The sequence below is a fragment of the Grampus griseus genome, assembly GCF_964374135.1.
Source record: "Grampus griseus genome assembly, chromosome: 20".
Lineage (NCBI taxonomy): Eukaryota > Metazoa > Chordata > Mammalia > Artiodactyla > Delphinidae > Grampus > Grampus griseus.
In genome coordinates this window covers 38,938,812-38,948,357 of record NC_139014.1, presented here as the reverse complement: position 1 = coordinate 38,948,357, position 9,546 = coordinate 38,938,812, and the positions used below count along the sequence as shown (strand labels likewise).

Sequence of the window (9,546 nt, the reverse complement as noted above, 5' to 3'; positions counted from 1 at the left end):
TGGGGTAATAGTAGGAGGGGAAAATGGGTGCTTGGAGAGCAACCAGCAATAGCCATTAACGTTTACCACTGTGATATGCTCTTCCTGCAGTAAAAACAATGCCTCACGCAGATAAATTACCTGTCCCAGTTTCCTTCTAGTGGGACCGTGTGACAGTGTTCTGGACAATGGAATGTGAGGACAAGTAATTTACACCGCTTTAGGGTTTGGTCCATAAAAATCTCCAGTCTCACAACGTCAGAGAAATCCAGAGCCTGCCAGTAGTTAAAGTGGTAAAAGCAGGTTTTACTTAACTATTGCAATAGGGGGTGTCAACTACAATTGGCACTCGCCACTGGCGCTTGCCATCGGTAATCTACAAGGATTAAATCATGTGCTCTGCAGCTGCTGATTTTCAACACCCCCCACCCCCCAAAGGAGTTCAGGGTGGAGAGCTGAAATGAGGTCCTCTGTGCTCTGGGAAAAACTGGCAGAACAGGTCTTCAGAGAGTTAAATATTTTCAGGAGCTGATTTTATGAGCCCAGTTCTTGTATCTCCTCGGATCTAGAAAAGCACTAAAATCCTTCATGGTGACGACTGCTCCTCGTGACTAGCAGAAACCTGCTGCAGAATAATATGTGCTCAATTGCATGTACTCCCCTCCCCCCTTCGCCCAAATCACATCTATCCTGACCTTCCCCGCTGCCTCTCTGGAGCAGTTTCTCAGAGCTCTCTGAAATGCTGTCTCCCGGGTTGCAGCCCTCATTTTGCCCCAAATAAAACTGAACTCACAACTCTCACGTTGTGCAATTTCTTTAAGTCGACAGGGGAAAAGGGGCCTCATGATAAGACCCGGCTCAACTCTGAATACAAGGAGGAAACATGGGAATACAACAAAGGTGGGGGGTCAGTGAATGGAAAATTATTAAGGAAACATCAGGGATAAGGGGGGATTCTGGCTAAACAAGATTTTTGCTGAAGGCAGGCCAGGGTGATCCGTCCTCACGTGGGGGCAGTGGAGGATGAAGGATTTGGTCAGATATCCAGGATGATCAGATATCAAGGTGGGAAATCCTGGCCAAACTGACTTAGCAGGATTCTTGCTAAAACTGGGCTCGTGGAGGATATGCCCAAGGACGGGGCCAAGTTGGACTCAGAGGAGCCGGAGTGAAATTTTGTCAAGGAGAGTATCTTTGCCAACAATCTTCCATTGGATCCTTTTTTTTTTTTTTTTTTTTTTTGCGGTACGCGGGCCTCTCACTGTTGTGGCCTCTCCCGTTGCGGAGCACAGGCTCCGGACGCGCAGGCTCAGTGGCCATGGCTCACGGGCCCAGCTGCTCCGCGGCATGTGGGATCTTCCTGGACCGGGGCACGAACCTGTGTCCCCTGCATCGGCAGGCGGACTCTCAACCACTGCACCACCAGGGAAGCCCGGATCCTTACTTTTAAACAGCAGCTATAATGAATACTTTGGGGACAGTTGAGGAAACTTGAAAATAGACTGGATGTGAGGTGGCATTATAGAATTTTAAATTTTCTTGCATGTGATAATGCCTCTTTCGCTGTGTAGGATATCCTTATGTTTAAGAGACGCATGCCTAAGTACTTAGAGGTGAAACTCACGCGAGATCTCAGCAGCGGGTTTGGTTTAGGCCAATCAAAGTCACCCTATACAATGCTCACACAGCACCTAGCTGACTTAGAAAGGATGTGAAACAGGAAGCACAGCAGTACTTCATACAGCTCTCCATCTCCCTGATCCCTGCATATGGGGCAGGTTCTAGTCCCAGGGGATTTCAGCAGAGGAGCCACTGGTCCCGTGGGGCTGGTCCTGTGAGCCTGTGAAGGTAAGAGGCCACTTGCAATCTCCAGCAGAGCTACAGCCCATATATTTCAAGTTGTGCCAGGATAGCTAAGGACAGCAAGCCGAGGGGTGGCCTTCGGTCAGTTTAAGAGCACACCCAGGTCCTGCAGGAACCTCATCCAAGTGCAGACCACACGTCAATTCTTGAGGCTGGAGGAGGGATTCACAGGTAGCTGTGAAAGTTCTCCCTCTAGTCATGATGTCTGCACCTTCTTTTGAAGTGGTTGAACAAAAAAGTTAACGTAAATGTGACAAAAGGCTGACACTTGTTGAATCTAGGTAATGAGTTAATCAAACTATTCTTCCAGTGCTTCAGTGGTTGAAAATTTTTATTACAGGAAATCAAAGGAAATAAAATTTAAAATGGAGGTGTTCACCTCCTGCTTTCATTTCCTGTGTGGTTTGCTGGTGAGTTGATTCTGCCTGTTTAAAGCTCCCTGATCTCAAGTCATCGTACAGATCTCCCCCCTTTCGCACAGCACCCCGCCCCTATCTCCTGACTACCGGATCGGCTCCATCGCTCCCTCCAATCCAAGTACTTATTCTTCTGGAAGCACGTGCCATTAGACTCTTTCTGTTGCCTTCCTTCAGGCACAGAAAAAAAAGAAACTTTTCCACAAAACCAAATAGTGCCGTGTCAGGAAGGCTTGGACCCAGGGATCAAAGCATGCGGCCAGGCCGCATTGCTCTGGTTCCATCACTTCACTGCCGCTCCTCGGGGCTGCTTCCCTTTGCAGAACATGCTCCGCGCGCCAACTACCAGCTCCCGAGGCTGCTGCTTCCGTGCAGCAGCCTTTGCCCCAGCATGCTCAGGGATAGTCTCAAGGCTTGCTCTGATTGGCCAGGCTTAGTCACATGCCCACCCCTGAACCAATCAGGGAACGTCGGCCCTGACTGGTCCTCCTGAGTCATATGCTCCACACCTGGCCCTGAGGTGAGTCAGCGACCGCGTCGACCCTGCGAAGGCGAAGCCTCGGAGGCAGGTGACTCTGGGGCTGGGGTTCTGGCGTCTGTGAGAGACGAGACCGGAGATGGGGGTGCCTGGTTGGTGACCTGGTCCAGCCCACTTCAGAGGCCGTTAGCGTCCTTGCTGGTTCTGAGCACTTTTTCGTCCTGTGAGTCCCGGGCGTGGGTTTTGGACGCGGAAAGGGCTTGGCTGATTGGCTGGACTTTTCTTCTCCTGAAAGTCCTGGTGAACCTGCTTCCATTGGCGCTCAGTCGCCTTGTCAGGAGCCGCGCCGCTGGGGCTGTAGTTCACAGAGCGGCCGTCAGGTGGCAATGGAGAGGCAAGAAGCCAGTCTCCAGCCTGTTCCTTGGGTTTTGCTTTTTAACTTTGTCAACTTAAAAAAAAATGCACGTGAGAGTTGTGAGTTCAGTTTTATTTGGGGCAAAACGAGGACTGCAGCCCGGGAGACAGCATTTCAGAGAGCTCTGAGAAACTGCTCCAGAGAGGCAGCGGGGCAGGTCAGGATAGATGTGATTTGGGCGAAGGGGGAGGGGAGTCCATGCAATCGAGCACATATTATTCTGCAGCAGGTTTCTGCTAGTCACGAGGAGCAGTCGTCACCATGAAGGATTTTAGTGCTTTTCTAGATCCGAGGAGCTACAAGATCTGGGCTCATAAAATCGGCTGCTGAAAATATTTAACTATCTGAAGACCTGTTCTGCCAATTTTCCCAGAGCACAGAGGCCTCATTTCTGCTCTCCACCCTGAACTCCTTTCGGGGCGGGTGTTGAAAATCAGCAGCTGCAGAGCACATGATTTAATCCTTGTAGAGGTAGATGGCAAGTGTCAATTGTAGTTGACAGGGCCCCCTTGCAGTCATAAATCTGACCATGCTTTGGGAGGCATTTCATGACCAATTCGTCCCGCAGTGCTAGGAAGGCTCCTTCCTAGGTCTGGCGAAGACTTCGCTGAGAGGTCATTCAATGTGCTGTTACTGGACTAGGTCTTATAAGCAATAACTAAAGACTCTAGACCACCTGTCTTACTAATGTATTATGGTCCAGGAAAAATTCCCTCTTGTTGTATCTTCCCATATCTAGAGTTACACTAGTACAATCATTGATCTCACACAGAACTATATATTTTTGTCGGTGGCTCAGTCACACATTTGGTAATGCAAGAAACAACAATCTTGTAAAACAGGTAAAATACAGATAACATAGCTAGCAGTATTATTCAAGTCGTAAGTGAGAATTAAGCCAAGAACTTCCATTAGGTGCAGCCCCGTATATCCTTAGGTCATCTGACTTGGTCTGTTCTGTACCAATCCTTATCTTTCAGGGAAATGATGTATTGGCACTGCCCATAAGACCCCCAGCCCAGCCCAACTTCCTAGTGTTACTAGGCTGGTTATCCTTAGTATAGTTTAATTGTTCCCAAGATAAAAGGGGGCCTTAAAACTTAAATGACCATAGCCTGGTGTTAACCACATAAATCCATCACATAATTATAGGAGGTTTTAGGGGCTTCCCTGGTGGCGCAGTGGTTGAGAGTCCGCCTGCCGATGCAGGGGACATGGGTTCGTGCCCCAGTCCGGGAAGATCCCACATGCCGCGGAGCGGCTGGGCCCGTGAGCCATGGCCGCTGAGCCTGCGCGTCCGGAGCCTGTGCTCTGCCAGGGGCCACAGCAGTGAGAGGCCCGCATACCGCAAAAAAATAAAAAATAAAAAATTATAGGAGGTTTTATTCCTGGGCTGAAATTTTGCTGTTGCTCTGATTGAGCTTGAATAACTTTAGAGGAAAATTCATTTTTTTGGCCAGGGTCAGAGCAGGTATTATTAATTGGCTAGGTGAGGTGATCCCATCTAGTAATATCAAGAGTAGCCTGAACAGGACTGAACTTTCTTTCTTGTAAAATAAATGTTCTAAGGGCCATCCAATTAGAGCCTTGGAGTGGAGAAACCCACCAAGGTAATCCAGAAGGACTAGACACAGGTAATTGGCCACAAACCCAACAATTGGATTGATTTTTCAAACTAGCATAGGATCGTGTCCATGATAGAAAAACATCTGATTTATATGCAAGGGTCCTGGAAGACAAGAAAACATTATAAATGATCCTACGAATCAGGTCCAGCATCTTGGGTAAGCTGTCTACTTCTGATGTCGTCTTCTTATCATCCGGCTGTGAGTGTAGTTTCCTCTGTTTGAGCATCATTTTAAGGTGAGTTTGAGGTCAGCAGTCCTCTCTATAGACCAGTCCGGTGCAGGGGCCCTTCGTGAGTAGAAATTAATCCAAGAATCAATTCCCTTCAGTTTCGGTGTGCATGAGCTAGTTAAAAGTACCAGATAAGGGTCCTTCCATCTAGGTTGGAGATAGTCCTTTAAACTATGTCTTTTCCAGTATGCATAATCCCCTGGTTGCATGTCGTGGGACATCTGATCTTCATCCAAAAATAGATTACTGAGATAGGCTTCAGAAACAAACTGAGAGTGTCCTTTTAACAATTCAATTAAACTTTACATTAATATAACATAACAGCAAGGAACTATCTGGGAAGTGAGTCTTATTAAATACAGACCTCCATTAACAAAACTGGAACTTAATATTCACTGAAATATAATCCTTTTCTCTCTAAAATTACCCTCATGTTTACCAAATATAACCAAATTAAGACTAGTTTGTTTGCAAAATAAGTCTGGTCTCAATTAACTTGGCCTGATAATTTATATAAACTATCGTTGATCATACAGGCTTTTTGCTTTGCTGAAACTTTTATAAGGAGTCTCATACTGAACTTTTAAAAGACCTCTCAGAGCTAGGAAAGTCACTCCAAGGGCTTATCACAGATTTCACCTAACAGATCTAGGTGAATTCCTCCCTTTTTAAGGTCCCCCAAATACCTTGAGCCTTCTGTACCTGTTAGTGAGTGGCCTTCCTAATTTATCTGATAAAGCTGCTAGGAACCTAAGAGTTTACAATCTCTGGAGGGAGCAGTTAGAGAAAAAAGATATGTTCCAATCCTGCTTACAAAGATATAATTTACCAAATTACTGTTAAGTGATAATGAGTTTGAGGGAAAGGTTTCCTAATACCTGAAAAACACAGATTTCCAGTAATTTTTCAGATAGAAACCATAAAAACTATAACCATATTCACCAGTTCACTCAGTCTTATGTAACTATTTTTGTTAACAGTTTCTCATTAGGATTCTTTAATTTCTTACCCAGTTCAGTATTATGGTCTGAAAGTCAGAAACTTGTATTTGTCCAAAAGTCCTTTTTATAAATCTTCTTGAAGAGGAAACATTTTTGCAAAGGCATCAGAATAAAACCATAACTGTCTATAATGATGAAAGACTTAAGGAGGCATGTTTAAATCTGATTACAATGCAACTGACAAAGAAACTTGGTTACTGCTGTGACATACAACACTTTCAGATAATAACTAGAATTATGACTGACAACATTTTACCAGGACGTATCAGAATTTTAGGAACTCCATATAATTTCTAGGCTATCTATATTAGTAACATTTACCATACAATATAACCTAAGAAGATTTATTACTCATTTGACAATACTTCCCATGTAATTTAACATACCAAATGAACCCAGTTAGTTTAATGTCTCTCTTTGGGATGTTTCAGGTGCCCTTCGAAGCATCCCAAAGTTAGCTAAAGGACTTCACTGGAATTTGATTTAGGAGGGGTTTTTTTTAAAGCTTTTATTGAATTTGTTACAATATTGCTTTTGTTTTATGGTTGGTTGGTTTGTTTTTTGAGGCATGTGGGATCTTAGCTATCCCACCAGGGTTTGAGCCCACGCCCCCTGCATTGGAAGGTGAAGTCTTAACCACTGGACCACCAAGGAAGTCCCTGATTCAGGAAGTTTTGTGAAAAAAAATATCAAAAAGGGTTTAGAACACTCAGATAGGACAACAGGTCACTCTGAAACAATAGTTATTCACTTAGGCAAAGTAACAATAAAGATTTCAAAGGCAAATACAGAACAAATCACTTAAAAGGAAAGAAACTTGAAATCTGTTATCAAAGGCAATTCAACATTTTAAGAAATCTTGTCCTCTTAAGAGAGAGAAAAACAAAATTCAAGTTTTGCACCCGCTTGCTTTTAAAATTCGTTTACTCAAATTTTTAAAACTTAATTTATTAATTTATTTTTTATTTTTGGCTGCATTGGGTCTTCATTGCTGCGTGCCGGCCTTCTCTAGTCGCAGAGAGCGGGGGCTACTCTTCATTGCGGTGCGCTGGCTTCTCATTGCAGTGGCCTCTCTTGTTGCGGAGTACGGGCTCTAGGCGTGTGGGCTTAAGTAGTTGCAGCGTGTGGGCTTCAGTAGTTGCAGTGCGTGGGCTCAGTAGTTGTGGCACATGGGCTTAGCTGCTCCGCGGCTTGTGGGATCTTCCCGGACCCGGGCTCAAACCCGTGTCCCCTGCATTGGCAGGCGGATTCTTAACCACTGCGCCATCAGGGAAGTCCCTACTCAATTAAATTTATTTTAACCTTAGTCAATCCTGACCATGCACATAACTCTTTTCTTGGGGTCCACTTTCCACAAACGTTTCCTTACTTTCTGTATCCAGCATTTTATTTTCCCATTCAGAAACAGCCACCTGTAAGTCAGACCTACTTCCGTTTCCCTTAATAAAATGTAATTCCATTCTTCATCCCTTCTTTACTGGAAACACACACCCTACTTTCCTACTGTTGACTGAAATGTTTCATTTATTATTTCTATTAGCTTTAAGTACATGTTTAAGTTAGAATCCTCAGCTCTTAAAACCTTAATTTCTTGTGAAAACTAAGAAGTAAGCAATTATGAACTGTCCTTTACATTGGCATTCTGTAGATTGGTGAACATAAATACCAGTGATATTTTCTTAAAATATTTACTTTCTTTAGAGAACGTGACACCAAACATATTCATTAATAGTCCTAAATACCTTTTGTTTCTCTGTAAAAGGAAGCCAATATTCCGTAATTAATGTTTTGGTATATTATTTTATTTGGGAATGCTAGCTATTCAATAAGCTTCCATCACTTAACTTAATTTAGCACAGTTCTAGAATTTCAAGTTACCAGAATCTGGAAAGACTATTTTATCTTATTTTATTTTTTAATTAAAATACTGAGTTTAGGCCGGCCAGGGCCCCGGCTGAGCTGCGCTTAGCTCCGCAGGGGCGGGCAGGGGTATGCCCAGGGGACCATGGGCCCCGGGCCCTGAAGCCTCCGGGGCCACATCCCTCTGAGCAGCGAGTAGGATCTGGGGCGGGGCGCCGAGCGTGGATGGGCCTGGAGAGACAACAAAAAACAAAAAAAACCCTGAGTTTATTTCACATTTATATTTTTGTCTCCCCACCATTTCCATTTGTGTGACCACCACTACTACTATGTCCTATCATAACATTCCATACATACTTAAAACCAAGCAAAGGGTGGAGTTCCATCTTTAAAAACTAAACAGGCATTTTGGACAGCACATTCTTGGCAATGGAACCTGGACAACTATCAGACACGGTACGGAAAGTTCTCACTCTGCACTCTAAAAAGGACAGCCAGATAGCAACTGTTACAGAAATGAAATAAGATGGGAAATTTTAACAAACTGTTTAAAGTATTTTCTTAAAGAGACTTCCTCCACTGCCAGAGATCTTGAATAGCCTCCTGGTCAGTCATCTGGAAACAGTTCTTCACATAATTGATGAATTTGGCTTCCACTTTGGGAAGGGAACCACCTTTTTCTATACTTGCTTGCATTTTTGCTTTAATGTCTTCTAAGAGCTAGGTCCTTTCGGTATTTTAGGAGTTTTTTTCCTGTTTTTTGAAGGATTCTTGACCTTTTGATCTTGGTGTTGATGGTTTTGAGTCTTTTCCATTCTGGTTTGATTTTTGTTAACTTTTGGCTGGAGTATCTCGTACAGATTTCTTTACTGGAGCTTTTTCTTCAGCTTCCTCATCATCAAAGTCATCATCATCATTGTCCTCTTCATCATCATCTTCATCTTCATCAGCAGCAAGTTTTACTTTTTTCTGTGGAAGCTTGCTACCGCTTCCAGGGGCAGAACGCTTTCCAGATATACTTAGGAGTGTCACACCCTCCTCCTCTTTGTCTTCTGACTCTGCATCTTCCTCCACAGCTACTAAGTGCTGTCCACTAATATGCACAGGCCCTGAACCACACTTCAACCATCAGACCACAGGTGGTGTTATTTCAAAGCCCCCAAGGGAATCGGTTGGCTGCACAGACATTTTCAAAGTTGCCAGTGTTACTTTGACTGGACTGCCTTCATAATTCATCACCTCTGCTTCGACAATGTGCAGTTCATCCTTTGCGCCAGCCCCTAAACTGACCGTTCTTGAAGATAACTGGTGCCCATTTTCATCATTATCCACCTTAAGGTGATCATCTTTGTCGGCCTTTAGTTCACAACAGAAAAGATAGTTCTGGGGCCTCAGGGGGCTCATGTCCATGTCCATCGAATCTTCCATGGGTTGGTGGCACGCACTTAGGTGGGAGAGAAGGCGGACGGAGAAAAAAGACTACTGCTCCAGGGAACAGGTGCACAGGATGGAATCACACCAGGTGGAGAGACTATTTTAGATGCCTAATTATTAGAAGCATAATTTAGAAGCATAATTATTCTTAATAGAGTTTATCTAAAAGCTCTTATCTCATTTATATTTTCTTTCCTTAAAAGTTTTTTTCACATCAAATTACTTTCCTTGCTGACAAATTTG

At 44.1% G+C, this 9,546-nt stretch overlaps 1 pseudogene across 1 annotated transcript; it reads right to left on the bottom strand.

The window, feature by feature from the left end:
• Nucleotides 1-8,430: 8,430 nt before the first annotated feature.
• LOC309838699 (nucleophosmin-like) lies at nt 8,431-9,297 on the bottom strand (annotated as a pseudogene). Its single transcript has 3 exons — nt 9,240-9,297; nt 8,728-8,945; nt 8,431-8,643 (listed from the first exon to the last, which is right to left on the bottom strand). The product of its transcript is annotated as a nucleophosmin-like (transcript).
• Nucleotides 9,298-9,546: the final 249 nt, after the last annotated feature.